The sequence below is a fragment of the Lissotriton vulgaris genome, chromosome 6 (genome assembly GCF_964263255.1).
Source record: "Lissotriton vulgaris chromosome 6, aLisVul1.2, whole genome shotgun sequence".
In the NCBI taxonomy this organism is placed as follows: Eukaryota; Metazoa; Chordata; class Amphibia; order Caudata; family Salamandridae; genus Lissotriton; species Lissotriton vulgaris.
The window spans coordinates 1325173968-1325192732 of NC_141694.1; positions in this window are offsets into that span (position 1 = coordinate 1325173968).

Below are 18765 nucleotides of genomic sequence, written 5' to 3' on the forward strand. Positions count from 1 at the left end.
ATTAATTCACTCCTCATCCTACTAATTTATAGTTTTCCACCATACTTCAGATCTTAGAAGCATTTATGATTTCTCTGACTTTATGGTTCTATGTAATACTACTCTGTAAATCCTACTATTTTGTGTTGTATATGTTAGTAAACTCAGCTTTCATTACTGGTTTGCCTTTTGAATAATTGCACTTTTTGTCTATTTGATTTGTAAAACTTGACCCTGTATTACATACTCGTTATTGTATATATTTAATTTTGCTATGAGTACTAATTTTCTTATATCATTTTAATTGTATTTCATTTCTACTTGCAAAGCACTTTGATGATCTTGGTGCACACAACGAAAATGTTCAGTAAATACATTAATATCACAATACTTTGTTTTTATAGTGGCTTACAAAGATACTGCATCGACAAAAAAACTACCAACATATTGTCAACTTAAACATAAATAGAGGAATATATATTTACTATTCTAAACTTTAAATTGTTTACCTTGACAGCATATTTGTTGACATTATCGTGCATAGAGTAGGGCCCATTCACACACTGCATTTTGTAATAAGTGCAGTGGTAGTACAATAGTACAACTAATGTGCTACAAAATACTGTTCACATATCTACGGTGTCTGCCTCCACCTCTCATATCTTTTACGGGCTGAGATCTCTACCCACAGCAGAGATCTCTGCACAACTAAGTATATGTTTTAGAGGTAAATATGGTAGAGATGGTGGCGAGTGGCTGGCAAATGCAAAATACTACTAAAGGGGGAGGGTTAAGGGAGGAGTAAGGTCAGGTTTAAGGGAGTTAGGGAGGAACAAACAGCCACCCACTAAAGAGTAAGCCAACTGCTATTCACACCACAACACTACTACGATAGTGTACTATAATACTACTGTAGTACACTACAGTACTTAGTATTATAGTATAACTATAGTATTAGCAGTAATACTATGGTTACTACAGCAAAAACGGACTTGGAACAATCGTAAATGATCTCCATCTCAGCACTGGAGTAAGTCATCACCAAAAGTGTCCACCACTGGTACTGCAACACCCTCCCTTAAAAAGGTAATGGAGGTAGGGACTTACAATATAGCTGCTTGGGAACAAACATTAAACTAAATCAAATTATTTAAACTATTTAAATATTTAAAATATATATTAATTGTACTTAGTGCTAAAAACAATTGGTACAAAAATATGTTATTAACCTTTTTTCAATGTAACATTTTTAAAACATATTAACAAATATATTTTTTACTAAAGGTGGTATTTTTCAATTTAAACTTCAGAAAAATAATTTTATTTTAATGCATTCAAAATATTTACTTTTTCATTTAAAATTAAGCTGTCACTGCCATAACTTTAGTTTGTATTGTTCTATGATTAAAATAAATATATAAGTTGTATTAAAATTATATTTAAGAAAAAAATATTTTTCTAATAAAAAAAAAATGTTAATGCACATTTATTATTTTCCCTATATTTTATGAATGGGAGATCTGCACCATTTTTACAGAGGTCTTCGTCAAGTGCATGGAACATCAAATATGGTCATAACATCTCTACTAGTAATAACTTTCAGGTTGTATTTCAATCAATATTTCATATTTTTAGGTGTTTCACTCCCTATTACATGGGGTGGGCACATGGAAGTTTACCCTTTTGAGTAACTTTACCCTTGTAAATAGTGAAATGCCGAAAGTAATACTGTTTCTCAAAAATGCAAGAGTCCATTTACTTGTAGTAAATCTAAATGTGAAGATTAAATGTGTGAATAGGCCATATTTTTGCAAGTTAATATTAAAACCACAACATAGTGCTATAACACCATTTATTTAGATATTCAGGTGTTTTTATAGTGCCACCAAGTTACTGTTGGCAATTTGAAAGCGCTTACTGCAAACTACAGATTGTTCTGAACAGTGCCATCAGACTTTTCCTTTGCTTAAGACAAAACCCCCTATTTAGTCAGTCGCTTTGAACATCTACAGCAAGACAATTTTAAGATTCATTCTGTGGTTCACAGTGACATGGGGTGGGTCTATTTTGATGTAGTAGGCCTCCACTGCAATTGCCTTTCTGGCGACCTAACATCAGTAAGTAAACATTTACCATTTAGAAATAAACTTGTCATTCACTTGTAAATATAACCTTTTCAACCTTGAAAATTATTTCATTTGTATCTGCACTGTAAAAAGCACTTGTACAATTCGAATAAATGTAGTTGGGTAGAACTAGGTGCAGTACTTAAAAATACATTAAGTTGCACAATACTTCCATGAAGTTGTATGGCGCCTGCACACATACAAAATAATTGTTGACATTTGTTTTGGCAGTACAATGATTTGCTCTTCCAATCAAATTTAAAAACAAATGCAAAAAAGTTGAATCAAAGAAAATTATCTTCTGAAAGGTGTAACACACCAATATAACTGAAACGACCATAACATGATGAAACCAGGATTTTAGAGTAGATTTCCTAATCTGAGCACCTTTTACCTTGCTATGGAATGAAGCAATAATACCACAAAATAAAACATAACTTTACATTTCCATCAGAATGTAAGTCCTGGCTATTTTGTATTTAGAATCAAAAGTGTTTGCCAACATTTTATGTTAATAGCAGTTATAATTTAAAAGCACACACACAAAATGAGCGGTCTCTTTGCGTGATCCCTTATTTGCAGATATCAAAATGAATCAGAGAATTAAATAGTCTTCAGCGTCTTCCTGAAGTGGGAATGTCCAGTGGCGGCTCCTCTGCTAAGGCGGCGGAGCGTTGCCCCACTGCGCAAAAAGAAAAAAGAGAATGACAATAACGTGGCATTTTATTTTTCCTATTGCATGCAGTCAGCGACCAGTCAGCGACCAGTTTGGCGGGGCTGGTCAGTTCAGGGGAGGAGTGGTTTGCACTCCCAAAGTGCGTATGAATTGTTTGGCCGGCCCTCTCGGGCTGGCCAAACAGTTGATGCTCACTTTGGATTTTCTTACCAGGCTACATTACATAGCCTAGTCAGGGACCTGCACAGGCTCCCTGTTCTAGTCTGAGTTCCAATCCACGGCACTCAGACCAATCACAACGCTGCATTGAAATATTGTGATTGGCTCAGGGGAGCCTGTGTGCTGGGTGCTTCCTGCAGCTGCCGGACTGCAGAAAGAAAGTGGAGGTGGCGGCTGGCCAGCTTGTCGTTCCGGGGTAAGTATATTTCTTTGTTGATTAACCCCCCACCATCCCGTCTGGTAGCAGCCACTACTTGGAAAGTCTAACTTCTTCGTCAGTTACATGAGCAGAGTATTCAAGATTCAGGGACTCCTCAGTTGTAGACTAGTCACCCACAAGTTTAGGCATTTAATTAGAGGCTAGCCAAAAAGAATGTTTGGGGGCATCCATAGCTTTATGCTAGCTAACCAAAGTGGCCCGGTTGACCAGAAATGAGGACATTTGTGTTTCAGGGTGCCATGCACTAAGCAACGTTACGTTTTTTTCTGTTTATCAATGACTGCCAAGGACATGATCTAAGAATAGCTGTGACATGGACCTTTAATTTTAGTTGCAAGGCTGGTAGACTGTAACACTCTGCACTTTCTGAGTGTGGGTGCATGTCATTTTGCAAGACATGGTAATTGGATCTGGTGTAAACAAGTTGTGAATTGACCAGCCCTCGTTCCACAATATAAAATTGTCAAGGTGAGCAGCAGACAAGTAACCCAAGTGAAGAATACACAAGCCACTAACCTTAGGTGTCTAGCCAGCGGGGACCACAGAGAGAAGATAGTCTTCCCTATACCCGATAGCACTGACCCTCTCCGTGTGACATACACACCGGAGACAGGTAGTCCTCCAGGTAAGGGGAAGGATAGTTGCGCGGGGAAGGTTGTTGTGAAGACACCCCTCAAGGTCTGGTCTAAGGCTTCGGATGACTTCAAGTCACAACAATGTCTGTAAACACAAGAACACTTGTTTAGTACTACGATCAGGCAAATATCACAGTGGTAACATATATACATATAATCAAGTATTCACTTACGAATAACAACCGCTTGAAACAGCCTGAAGTCAGGGAAAGATGGAGACTCAAGATCAAGCGGGAGGGGGGCTGTTAACTCACAGCTCGATTCACAAGAAGGAAATTAAGTTAACTATCTCCTCGAGTAGTTTGATTCACTAACGGGAGGGAAATGTTTTTAGTACGTGTTAGGTTCAATAAATCCTCTGGGAATATCCGAAGGAAAATAGATACCTACATTCGGATAGCACGGCCGTGCTAATTGTATATATCAGATTTCTACTTACTAGAAATTCACAAAGTATCTCGGTGTCCTCAGCGGGAAGGCAAGCATCCGCGCACCCGTAGTTCTCGGCGTCCTCAGCGGGAAGGCAAGCGTCCGCGCACCCGTAGTTCTCGGCGTCCACAGCGGGAAGGCAAGCGTCCGCGCACCCGTAGTTCTCGGCGTCCACAGCGGGAAGGCAAGCGTCCGCGCACCCGTAGTTCTCGGAAGGCTAGTTCCAAACACGATCAATAAACCGGAAGGATTGACAAGCATCCGGTGATGGGACGAGAGTGTTTTTATACACTCCCAGAGGGCGTGGGTCGTTTAACCAGGTCCCAGGGCGTTCTGGGAGATGTAGTGCTGCAGCGGTATTTCCGAATACAAGCTCTCCAGCTATGGGTAATCGCTACAGAACCCCCTCTCGAGGATCGCCGACCCGGCTTCCCTGGATTCTGCAGATGAAACTGAGTTACCAAATCGGGGCAGTGGAGATTCTGCTCTGGTTCCCACGTTCGCTCCTCAACCCCAAACCCTTTCCAACCAACCAAATACTGCACTCTGCCCCGATGGATCCGTGAATCCAACAACTCTTCTACCTCGTATTCCTCCAATCCCTCTACCAACACCGGTGCAGGATGAACGGGTAATCTAGTGTCTAAGGGACAAGGTAGGAGCAGGGAGACGTGAAAAACAGGATGGATCCTCCAGTTCTGGGGAATGGATAATTTTAAGGCCACAGGATTGATGACTTCCTCAACACTATAGGGACCAATGTATCTAGGTTTGAGTTTGTTGATACCCCGGAGATGAATGTTTTTAGTGGAAAGCCATACCTTGTCCCCCACCTGGTAGACCGGTTCAGGAGTGCGTTTCTTGTCGGCGTAGCGTTTCTGCGATGCCTGAGCTTCCGCCAAGTGACGTTTCGCGTCTATCCGCACAGCCTGTAAATGAGCATGATGTTCTTGAATACTGGGCAGGTTGGTTGTTACTGGCCACTCGAATGGAAGAATGTTCGGATGGTACCCAAGAAGGCAAAAGAACAACCCAGGGTGGAGTGGTCAGAGTTGTTATACGTGAATTCAGCTAGCCATAATAGGGTGACCCAATCCGTCGAGTTTTGCAATGTGAAGCAACGCAGATATTGTTCGATAGTTTGGTTGAGCCTCTCCGTTTTGCCATCTGTCTGCGGGTGGTAACTCGTAGAGAGCCTAACATCAATAGCTAATGATTCACAAAGGGCTTTCCAAAAACGGGATGTAAATTGAGCCCCTCTGTCTGTAATGAAGACTCGTGGAATGCCATGGGCTCTGATGAGATGCTGCAAAATAATCATGGCCAGTTCGGCGGAAGTGGGTAGGCCCTCCAAAGGTACAAAATGAACCATTTTTGTCAAGTGATCCACAATCACCAGTACCGTAGTTTTTCCTTGACATAAAGGCATCTCCACAATGAAATCCATCGAGACCGTATGCCACGGTTTAGGGGGTATTGGAATTGGACGTAGCAGACCCGTAGGTTTGGTGTGTTTTGCTTTTCCTTGGGTGCACACTGAACAGTTCCGTACGTATTTTTTGACATCATATCGTAAGGTAGACCACCAGAACGATTGCTCAATGGTAGCTATAGTCTTGTACACTCCCCAATGTCCGCCTAACACGGAGTCATGTGCCCAATTGAGCACCTGCATTTGCAACCCAGGGTCCGGCACATACAAGGCCTGGCGGTAGTACAGAAGTTCGTCTTTTTGTGACCTCCATTGGGGTTCTTCCTGTAGCCAAGTCTGGACATCGACATCCGTTAAAGCCACTCTTATATCCTCGATAAAATCAGTGGAGGTGAGCAAGGCAATAGTGTTTTCAGGGAAGGATTTTTCAGGAAGGATGGATGATGGTTCTACGGGGATTTCTGACTGGGTCTCTTGAGTGTCTTGATTCCTAGAGAGGGCATCGGCTTTTCCATTTTGAGGGCCTGGACGATACTTTATGACAAAATCGTAATCAGAGAAAAAGAGAGTCCATCTCAATTACCAAGGAGTGAGAGCCTTTGCTGTTTTTAGGAACAACAAGTTCCGATGGTCCGTATAGATTTCGATGGTATGGCGTGCTCATAGCAGGTAATGTCTCCATTCCTCACAACCCCTCTTGTTGGCCAGCAACTCCTTGTCCGTAATCGAATAATTGACTTTGCTGGGACTGAGCTTCTTTGAGTAGAAGGCCACTGGGTGGATTTGTCCTGTTTCAGGGTGGCGTTGTGAGAGCACTCCTCCCAAGGCATACTGTGAGGCATCTGTTTCTAAAATGAATGGAAGTTGGGAATCGGGATGCCGCAATATGGGGGCCTGGGTGAATCTGTCTTTCAGAATACGAAAAGATTTTTCTGCCTCCTCACCCCACTTGAAAGGAACGTTTTTCCGTAACAGATTGGAAATGGGGTGGATGATTTTAGAGAAGTCCTTGATAAAACGTTGGTAATAGTTCGCAAAGCCGAGGAAACTTTGCACCGATTTCACGTCTTGTGGGGTTTTCCAATTCGTGATGGCCTCAACCTTCCCACTTTCCATCTGAAAGCCATTGGCGTTGATCACGTACCCCAGGAAGGAGACTTCTGTTGCATGGAAGAGGCACTTTTCCAGTTTGGCGAACAGCTGGTGTTGTTGCAGACGACTCAGTACTTCCTTGACATGCTGTTCGTGTTCCTGGAGAGTACTGGAGTACACAAGGATGTCGTCAATGTACACCATACAGATGGTATCCAGAAGGCCCCTGAGCACTTCGTCCATAAAAAATTGGAATGCCGCAGGGGTGTTGCATAAGCCAAAGGGCATGACATTATACTCGAATAAGCCGAACTTTGTTCGGAACGCAGTCTTCCACTCGTCGCCCTTTTTTACTCTGACCAGATGATAAGCCCCCCTGAGATCTAACTTGGTGAAGTAACGAGCGCCCTTTATTTGGTCCATCATGACTGGAATCAGTGGAAGGGGATATCTATTCTTCACCGTGATGTTATTCAAGGCTCTGTAGTCGATGCAGGGTCTTAATTCCGCACAGTCTTTCTTCGGAATGAAAAATAGGGGTGAAGAAGCAGGAGACGTGGAATGGCTGATGAATCCTGTAGCAAGATTCTCCTCAATGGAGGTTTGTAAATAGGTGTTTTCATGTTCAGTCAGGGCATACACTTGACTACACGGAATAGTTGCACCCGGGAGGAGTTCGATGCAACAATCGTAGACCCTGTGTGGGGGCAAACCGGTAGCCTTCTGTTTGTCGAACAGGGAACGGAATTCATTATAAATTTCAGGTAGACTGGAAGTGCTGCATAGGTGTTTCTCTGAGCATGCCACAGCCAGGTGTCGAATACTAGGACGTTCTTCTTCTTCCGTAGACTCAGAAAAAAGGTCGTGACAATGTTCCATACAATAGGGTGAGGTTAAGGCGACTGTGCGAGCAGACCAACTCACTACAGGATCGTGTAATGTGAGCCATGGCATGCCTAAGATCAGGCGAAACTGAGGAGCAGCAATCAAGTCAAATTGGATATACTCCGTGTGTTCTCCATGCTGCATTCGCAAAGGGATCGTGTGTTTAACAACAGGCCCAGATGACAAGGTGGATCCATCCACGGCCTTTACCTGTTCTGGTTCTTCCTTCTGTTCCCACGATATCCCAAGGGAGTCTGCGTAGTCAATGTCCATGTAATTTCCAGTGGCTCCTGAATCTAACAGCGCATCCATTTGCGTGAAGTTATCCCGGGTTGTCCACAGGGATACTGGCAAGTTCATATGTGCTACAGCAGGCATCATCGTATTGGCAAGTAATGTGGAGATCATTGTTGGTTGCCGGTCCTTCCCAGAGATCTCAACCTGGTTTGGACGTTCTAGTTTTCCGACGTCTCTCGTGTTCCAAGAGCAGCCGACTTTCTTGGTGCGGGATTCCTCTCCGTTTGAGGGGTTCTTGCTCTGCACTCTCGTATAAATGGTCCCCCTTTTCCACAATACATGCAGAGTTTCATTTTCCGCCGTCGCTCTCGTTCCTCTGACGTCAGAGGACCTCGAATACACCCGATCTGCATGGGCTCAGTACCATCAGAACTTTTGGTGCTGTCTTCCTGTGGGAGTTTGAATTTAGGATACCATCCACGTCCATCACCCCTGCTCCGATCTCCTCTTCTCTCCAACAGCCTATGATCTAATTGTACGGTTAGGTCGATGAGTTCTTCGCAAGTCGCAGGCAGTTGGACTACTTGGGACAAGACGTCCTTCAATTTACTCCTCAGGCCTTGATAGAACAGCGAGGTCCTTTTTTCTTGTGGCCAATCAGTCTCGGCTAAGAGCCGGTTAAAAGAGGTGATGTACGATAATAAGTCCTGTGACCCTTGTCGCAGTGTCAAGAGCTCTTTATCCAAGGATAACATGTGGGTCTTTCGATCAAAGAGTTTCCTTAAGGCGGAACAGAAGTCGGGGAATCGGTGTAAAACGGGATCATTCTTTTCCATTAAAGGGATAGTCCAGCTTGCAGCGTTTCCACCCATATAAGACATCATGAATGCGGTTTTGGCCGCCTCATCCTGAAACACAGAAGGTTTACACAAAAAGTGGAGGCGGCACTGGTTTAAGAATGTCTCAAATTTCTTGGGATCTCCGTAGAACCTCTCCGGGGGAGCCAAAGGTATTCCAGTGTTTTGAATGACGTGCACCGTCGGAGTGTGGTCTGTGGAGGATGAAGGTATGGCTGTAGGTGAAAAGAACCCACCCCCAGCTGCCATTGGGCTTGCGAGCTGTGATATGGTTTGTCCTGGAGGAGGAAGCGTGGCTTCTTTAATATAAGACCCTGCCCCGGGATTCCTTCGTGACATGCCAGCGACTTCTCTACGCATGGTATTCATATCTTTTCTGAGCTCTTGGTTCTCAACCCGGGATGCATGAACTTCTTGCTGCAGTAAGCTAAAACCCTCAAGTAACGAGGCCAAAGTCGCACTCGTATCCATGGCCCAGGCTAGTCTTCTTCCTTGGGCTTGTCAATGTGTCAAGGTTAGCAGCAGACAAGTAACCCAAGTGAAGAATACACAAGCCACTAACCTTAGGTGTCTAGCCAGCGGGGACCACAGAGAGAAGATAGTCTTCCCTATACCCGATAGCACTGACCCTCTTCGTGTGACATACACACCGGAGACAGGTAGTCCTCCAGGTAAGGGGAAGGATAGTTGCGCGGGGAAGGTTGTTGTGAAGACACCCCTCAAGGTCTGGTCTAAGGCTTCGGATGACTTCAAGTCACAACAATGTCTGTAAACACAAGAACACTTGTTTAGTACTACGATCAGGCAAATATCACAGTGGTAACATATATACATATAATCAAGTATTCACTTACGAAAAACCACCGCTTGAAACAGCCTGAAGTCAGGGAAAGATGGAGACTCAAGTTCAAGCGGGAGGGGGGCTGTTAACTCACAGCTCGATTCACAGGAAGGAAATTAAGTTAACTATCTCCTCGAGTAGTTTGATTCACTAACGGGAGGGAAATGTTTTTAGTACGTGTTAGGTTCAATAAATCATCTGGGAATATCCGAAGGAAAATAGATACCTACACTCGGATAGCACGGCCGTGCTAATTGTATATATCAGATTTCTACTTACTAGAAATTCACAAAGTATCTCGGTGTCCTCAGCGGGAAGGCAAGCGTCCGCGCACCCGTAGTTCTCGGCGTCCTCAGCGGGAAGGCAAGCGTCCGCGCACCCGTAGTTCTCGGCGTCCACAGCGGGAAGGCAAGCGTCCGTGCACCCGTAGTTCTCGGCGTCCACAGCGGGAAGGCAAGCGTCCGCGCACCCGTAGTTCTCGGCGTCCACAGCGGGAAGGCAAGCGTCCGCGCACCCGTAGTTCTCGGAAGGCTAGTTCCAAACACGATCAATAAACCGGAAGGATTGACAAGCATCCGGTGATGGGACGAGAGTGTTTTTATACACTCCCAGAGGGCGTGGGCCGTTTAACCAGGTCCCAGGGCTTTCTGGGAGATGTAGTGCTGCAGCGGTATTTCCGAATACAAGCTCTCCAGCTATGGGTAATCGCTACAAAAATACTTTAGTGGTCTCTTTGGTGTAAGTGGATGGTCCACCAGTGTTCCACAAGGCAGAAGTCCGCCAGTCTGCCACATGCCAGAGGCCATGGCCTTGGCTACCTTGATGGAGCACCATCTACCCTATTGAGAGAGCTCCAGATGCCTGCTAGGGATCTCTGAGCTGCAAAGGGTTCTACTCCAGTAGCGGCTCCCTTCACAGCACTCATGGTTGGTAGAGCGGGTGTCATGCTTTACATGATTGTATTAATAAAATTACCTCCCAACATGGGAGTTTGTTTTCTCAGAAAAAAAAAAAATGGCTTCTGCGAAGAGACATTTCTTCCTCGAAGGGGGAAGTGTAGGGCGGTATTCTCTTTTTGCCCTTCCCAATCCTCACATAGGGTCTTATTATGATTACAGCGGTGCATCGGACTACCGTAGCCATGGTGGGGGTGCGGACACCACCCCATTACGACTTTGGTGGGTGGTTGGACCGCATTTTCCACCACTGCAGCCACCAGAGATCAGAGATCCCTGATGGTGTTGCAGCGGTCTTGAGGCTGCAGTAGCCTTGGCGGGACACTGCAGCCCCACCAAACATATCACGAGTTTCCTCTCCACCACGGTTTTCATGGCAGTGAGCCCGCCATAAAAAGTGTGTCAGAGAGGAAACAAACGGGGCCCTCCAGGGCTCCCTGTTGCCTCTGCCCCAGGGGATGCATGCAGGTGGGCACATGACTTACCCCCTGTCTCCATGCACCCCCAGTTCCTGTGGGGCATGAACTTGACAGTCCATACTCTGCAGGAACCTGCAATGGGATTCCCATTGCGGTGCCTATTATGGTTCTCCTATGAGCCTTGAAACAGGCACGCCACGGGCCAGCCTCCTCAGGACCGCAGGACCTGGATTCCAGTCGGAACCCGGCAGGTGGCCTAATTAAGGCTTTGATGGTGCGGGAGCAGGGTGCTGGCATGGCGGCCCACTCCTGAACTGCCAAATTCATAATAAGGCCTTTAGTGAAAATGAGCAGGGTAAATGAGTGATCCTCTCCACACTCAGCAGGGTGAGACAACAATTACTGTGACTTGGTGGTCCTTTAGCAGAATGATCACCAGGTTAATGGCTTACACTGGCTAAGCCAATGAAGGCTCAGCTGGTATAAACACTATGCTCCTCCTCCCAACTCTAAGTAGAGTGAAGGACAACAAGTTTAGCAGTGAAGATCACTGCCAATTTACAAAGGTGCTCCCACTCTGCTAAACTCAAAATAAGCCCCCTTTTCAGTAACAATGTATTAATAAAAACACACAAGTGCAGGGATCCAACGTTTTTCTTAGGAGACTGCGATTTTCGCTGACGCATGCCAGGGTTCCCAAATACAACAAATGCTTAGTCATGGTCTCACCTTATGCCTATGTCTTTCGTCTCCCTATCTCTTTATCCCACTCATGCAGGTTCTTGTTATCCCTGCTTTCATCGATTGTCACAGTTTTCCTATCTTTTGCTTTCTTTTTCTTTCTCCATGTTCTCTCTTTTTCTCTATAACTCAGGGTCAGATTCTAAGGTTGAAAATAAGCCCATCAACCAATGCCACAAGCCATGCACTGTGAGGCCTGGGGAACAACAACAGTTTGCCTAAACCTACACAGAGTTTCCTGAGGTTTATTGAACCTTAGCATTTTTTTTAATTTTTATTTTTCATTTTGAATTAAGTGACAAAAAAAGACCGAATAATAAGGTCCACAAGACATAGTGAACATCAGCAGCAAGGCACAAACAAATCAATTTCCAGCATCACAAATCTTCACCATACAGGTAATTTAACCTAATAAACCGAAGCATTCCACTCCACTGACTCGTTCCTGCGCCAGTGATGGGCCACCATGACAGCGGCTTGGCTCATTTTGCTACCATACCGTCCTTTCAGACCTGAAGTAATTCAGTGGAAAACATTCACTTTGTTTTCCTAATCAAATCCTCATGGATTACTTCTCATGCCAGATTAACTATCTGAGTCCCGGAGAGCTGTAAGTGTTCATTGTGCAGGGGCTTTCTTTGTGCACAATGAGGGATCAACTATTCCTACTTTGTGTACAGCAGAGCAACCTCAATGCCTGCGAACAGGGTATATTAGACTGAGGAAGGCAGCTGGGATGCTTCCCTGATGGACACAGTTTTTAATTCTCTGAAGATATTTGGACTCAGAAGACCTCTGTTCTAGAGGTCTTTTGCCACAGAGTGCCAACCAAGATATTTATCAGCTCATGAGGTGGGAGACAGAACAAAGTCCATGATAGGCCTCATTATGAGGCCACAGTTATACTCTTGTGTAACTCTGGTAGACAGAATTACAGATACCGGGTGAATCAGTAACTCATGGGGTAAAATTGGCGGGGATTACAAATTATGCAGTCATATATGGTTAATGAAATCCCATCTAAGTAAGCCATCGAATGACTTAACCAAAGAAACTAGTTATTTTGAGTCAGTGTCTATAACACAAACAGTAAAATTCCTTTCAATTCATCACCTAAGGCTACTGCGCAACCTTAACTCCCACCGCAGTCATGTACATCTCACAGCTGCGGCCCGTGCAGGTAGGAGCGGACAATGACGAGGGAAAATTAATTATTTATTTAATTTCCCCTCATCATCGTCCAGCAAAATTCCCTCCCGCCCCTCCCCACCCGTCCCCACCGTTCTTACCTGCAAGGGCCATGGCTGACTGCTCATGACATCACAGATGATATTATAAATGATACCATTCTAATACTATAGCACTGCGCTATTGACACTGTAGGCAACCGGAAGCACCGGGGGTAAAACAGTGGGTAGTGTGACAGATTGACATACATAATGACAAGTATTGTATTGTATTGTAATTGTATTTATATAGCGCTTACCACCCCTAACGAGGCATCGAAGTGCTTTTTGGGGAAGTAGCATGCTACTCCGAAACCAAAGGATTAGTGGTGAATTAGTATAGTGAAAATATGAAAGCAATTTGAGTGGTGGATATGTTAGTCAGTTATTTGGATTGAGAGGGATAGTGGAGGGATAGAAGAGGGAAAAAGGTTTGCATTTATATAGCGATTGCTACCCTTGATGGGGTGTTAAAGCGCTTCTTCGGCACCCATAAAGGATTAGTGGTGAATTAGTATAGTGAAAATATGAAAGTAATTTGAGTGGTGGATATGTCAGTGAGATTATTTGGATTGAGAAGGATAGTGGAGGGACAGAGAAAGGAAAAAGGTTTGCATTTATATAGCGTTTACTACCCCGGAAGTGTTTTTTTCTGCGAGTAGCACACTACTCTGGAACCCACACAGTGTTAGTGGTGTACTACTAATTGGTTCCTTTAACACAAAGTATATTATGACAACTCCTAGAATTATGTTATATCATCATCTGAAACACTTCCCTTACTGCGACATGTTTAGTTGCATAATCTATATCTCGTCTTATTATTCATTCCTCTTCGATCTTTACATACACTAAAACGTGGTACTCTGGAAGACAACTGTTTTGGAAAATAATCGTGAATCCCCAGGTCAATCAGCAGCATCTCTCTGGACTCATGCCATTCAAATTATGAGAGCCTAATTAGTAATCTAACCAAACTGTGTCTAGAAAACCACAGTGATAGCTGCACAACCTTATTATACACTGAATGTTGTCTTACTGCTTTATGGCAACCAACAACACCTCCAACAAGTCTTTATACATACACTGTAATCTGTATTTCCTGAGTGGGAAACGTGGAAAAGGTTCATCTCAAAGAGAAGGATTATCTCACCAGGAACGTAATAGTCGCATAGCTATAAAAACAGGGAAACATACTTTGCAACGCATGCGATACATCGCATGCCATTACAACGCGGTCATTACAACGACTTTGTTGTTACATCGCAAACCATTACAATGCAAGTCATTACAACGACTTGGCGTAGGGGCCAGAAGGTGTTGGATTTAAAATCCAACACCTTCCCTTCTGTTACACAGACTGGGGTTGGAATAGTAAATTATACTATTCCAAATTCCAGTGGGCCCCCTACAGCAAGTCGTTGTATTGACTTGCATTGTAATGGTTTGCAATGTATCGCATGTGTTGTAACGTTGCCTGTCTCGAAGACAGCTGAGCAGTTGTGCAGCCCAGAAGTGCATACTGGAACCGCTGTTCCTTTAGAAATATATTTCATGCACAAGGCCCGCAGTAGTGTTGTCAGAAAGGACCTCTAAAGCACAGAGAGGATGTACTTGTAATATATTTGGAAAACCAAGGCTCTGGGGCAACAGTAATACTTTTGGAAATGTGCTGCATCAAAACAGATGCTTTATAAATGTCAAATACAACACATATAGTAGGCGTGACTGTCAGCTAATAAGGTGGGCCCAGCAGGTGGGCATGATAGCATCACTGTAAACAACAGGGCAAAACCAATATGGACAGTGACGCTGTCAGATGGTAATAGGGGCTAACGCTCTACACTGCTCTCCTGGATTTGATTTCGCACAGGGACCAGGCAGATCCTCTTACCGTAGCTCTCGGACATGATCTCTCCACGCGGGTTCAACACAACGGATTCTCTCTTCATCCAGATCAATTCGGTCGCAGGGAGTGAAGCAAGTGTATTTACCTCCTTCCGTGCTCATGACAAGCTGAGCTCGTCATGAGTCACAGTGGAGCTGTGCTCATGACGAACTGAGCTCATCATAACGCCCGCGACCCGCCCACGTGCGGTTAATTCCCCGCCTGTGCAGGAGAATTAATCAGTGGGCGAGTCTGTGATGAGCCCAGCTCGTCATGAGTACAGCTCCACTGTGAGTCATGACGAGATGGGCTTGTCACGAGCACAGTGGCGTCGCGGATCCCCCTCCCCCCCACGCCGTGGGCGAATTACCCCCGCAGCGAAGGGGTTAACTACATAGCTGGTGGGCCATGCAGACGGGGGAATATATAGTTAATACAAGATCCCTACATGAGATATCACTTTTATTAGCTGAACTGAGTGATCATTGCTTGCAGGGGCGGCCTTAGGCATGTGCAAGCTGTGCACCTGCACAGGGCCACCAAACCCCAGGGGCCACCACGCCAATATATATCCTTAATATAATAATCCTCTCAGATCGGATACATATTTGCGTGGCGGCCCCTGGCAGGGATTTGGTGTTCCACTTCCAAACACCCTGACCCAACCGCCTTCCCCCTCTTCACTGGCCTCCGCGCTCCGCCCCACCCGGACCCCATCTTCCGGGGCCCCCTACCTACAGTCCCTGCCCAGGGCCGCCATGAGCCTAGAGCCGCCCCTGTTGCTTGAATAATGTTGCACCCAAATACCGCAATGTCAATTGAACACAAATACATGATGCAAGGTCCTCTTGTTAAATATGAACATCAACAAAAATAAATTTAAAAAAAACATCACCGTGGACATCACAAACTGCATAAATATTGACATTGTCGTTTAATAAACAGAAGTCACTTTTGGGGCAGGTGGGGCTGAGAGCAGGCCCCATCTGAAGGGCAGGGCCTGCATTCAGAGTTTCCTGGGCAAAGAAAAGGACCAAACCAGCAGGTGTTTCAATATCTGACCCACCCTAAAAAGCAAGAATGAAGAGCAGCGACATTTTAAGTCTCAAGCAAAGTGGGCAATTGTCCAGGGCCCCCAGCATTTCAAAGGCGCCGGTGAAATTGAGTTTTCCCCTCTAGCTCACACATACGCACTTGTGTATGTCAACCCTTAATGTATAATTGAATTTTGTGTGGTAAAATAGGCTTGAATTAGGAGAAAAAGGGTAATAAAATTCAAATGTGTTTGAAATAGGGGCCCTTAACATAGTTCTTGCCACTGGGCAGATCCTTGACAGAGTCGCCTTTACAACCATGCACATTTACAAAAAAGCACAGATGTGAACTCCCCACCCCCAGAAATGTAACTGAGACCGAGGCACACAACAAACCAAAAAAAAACAGCAAAGGAAAACAAAGAAAGCCCCGGCCTCCGCCACTGAAAGGCGCCGCATAATGGGGGATTTGTTGCGGCAGAAAGTGGCGGTGCTTTGTGCAGGACGATCGGATTTATTTCCTGATAATGGACCCTCTTTATCCTAAACTATGCAGTAAATCCACATCCTGAAAATAGCTGAATAAGCCTAATGTGCTGACTCTCTCGTTACCCTTGGCTTTGTGGGCCCATCTGGGCGGTCGTGGTGCCATTGGTTCTCCGTGCAGCACAGCAGACGGCAAACCCCCTGCAATCTCAGCGCAGTAAGCAGCATTTTGTGTGATTTTCTTGTCTCTAGCTGGTTGCCTCAACTTTTTACGTCTTGGCAACAGGGCTTTAAATGGGCAGGCACCGTCTGTTACGGAGTACCTGCACTTTTTTAATTTGAAAGGGAGAGAGGGCCTGCACTTATTTATTTTGAACGGGAGAGAACCTGCACTTCTTTCATTTGAAAAGGAGACTACCTGCACTTCTTTCATTTGATAAGTAGAGTGCCTGCACTTTTTTCATTTGAAAACGAGAGTACTTGCTCTACTTTATTTTGAAAGGTAGCGTATCTATTTTTTTTTATTTGAAAGGGAAGGTACAGACTACCTGCACTTCTTTAATTTGAAAGTGAGAGTACTTGTGCTTGTTTGTTTTGAAAGGGAGAGTACATGCACTTTAATTTGAAAGAGAGGGTGGCTGTGCTTCTTTAATTTGAAAGGAAGAGTACCCGAGTACTTGCACTGGCTAATTTGAAAGGGAGAGTACCCGAGTACTTGCACTGGCTAATTTGAAAGGGAGAGTACCTGCACTTCAATTTGAAAGGGAGAGTACCTGCACTTTTTTTATTTAGAAAGGGAGAGTACCTGCACTTCTTTAATTTGAAAGGGAGAGTGCCTGCACTTCTCAGCATTGCTGCAATACAACGTTGAACAGAAAACAGGTACTCTGGATAGTGAGTACCTGTGATTCTATATTTCTATTTAAAGCACTATTTCACAGTAACACGTTTTCTTGGGTTTCATGGCTATAATGGTGATCAAAAATTCAGGAAAAACACCCGCTATCGATGGGTTCCTTGTTACGGTAAAATGTGTCGATTCAGATACTTTTTTTGCAAAGTTGAAATAAGAGCTGTGCAAAAGGCACTTGAATATTTGTTTGATTCGGGAACTGAGCCACTTGTACTTGCTGTGCTTTTAGTTGTAACACAATTATAAAAGGAACTGTGATTCAATTTTTGAGCACATTATTTTTCATAGTTGTTTGTGTTTTTAACTATTTGTTTTAACTGTATAGTTTGAAAACGTTTCCTTTTAGGACATGGAGTCTTCTAAACAGTATTTTGTATGTTAACAAAAGAATAAACAGTGATTTAGATGCCTGGCTTTGTGGGTTCTGGATGGGGAAGTTTGCAATTGTTATAAGTGTCCGGTTAACGTGAATATGTCACATAAAGCAACAGGTTGTATGATGTTCATCCAGACCTAAGACTACGCTCTTCCTCACTCAGCTAAGACTGACTACTGGATTTTGGCTACTTTACTAAAATCGTGATTTTTTTTATGTTTGGCCCTCTCCCTGCCAAACAATATGAGCACCGCTCTATTCTCCGGTTACTACATATCTTTAGAGCACTGCTACCTCAGCTACATTTTATGTAGCAGTCCGTGTTAATGGTTCATTTATCCTCTTAAGTTGCCAACAGTGATGTGTGATTATCAATTTTTTTAAATGTATCTTTATTAATATCTCAATGTTATTGCTAGATGTACCTACCTTTATTTTAGATTACTCTGTGAAAAGTCCGATTTTTAAAAAAAAATGTGGGCAATTGTGTTGCTTTGCTAAGGCAGGAATGGATAGACCCTGTCCATGCATCGTTAAGTCAGTAGAACACTGAATGTATTTGATGGAATGGTAATAGTTTGGCTCTAGTCAAGACACAATTGGAATTAATGCCCCGGACAGCATCGTAGGCTTTATTTGTGGACACATGTCTAAACACTATCTCTTAATTCAGTTTTCAGATTGACAGTGCATCAGCTTGAAAACTCATGCCAGTTTTATATGAAGTAAAAAATTGTCTGTTGTGGCCAAATTAAATTAAGAACAAGAATTCCATTTTTTCCTCAGCATTTTTCTGCTGTGCGAGATTACAAAGCATTTAATCTTGTCCCATATGTAGGCCTGCTCTGCTTTCTCCTGCTGATGAGGACCCCTAAAGGAAGAAATATCTGAGCAGTTCTTGTTTTTATGTTCATGGGGAAAAACCAAAGAGGTTCATGGTTTGCACATCATCAGCCATCATAGATGGCGTACTGTTTTATGTTTAGGCATAGTTGGTGCTTTATATAGTTGAGGGATGCTGGGGCAGCTCCTCTGCTAAGACGGAGGAGCGTCGCCCCACTGCTCTTCAGCAGGATGTTATTATCATTGTATTTTTCC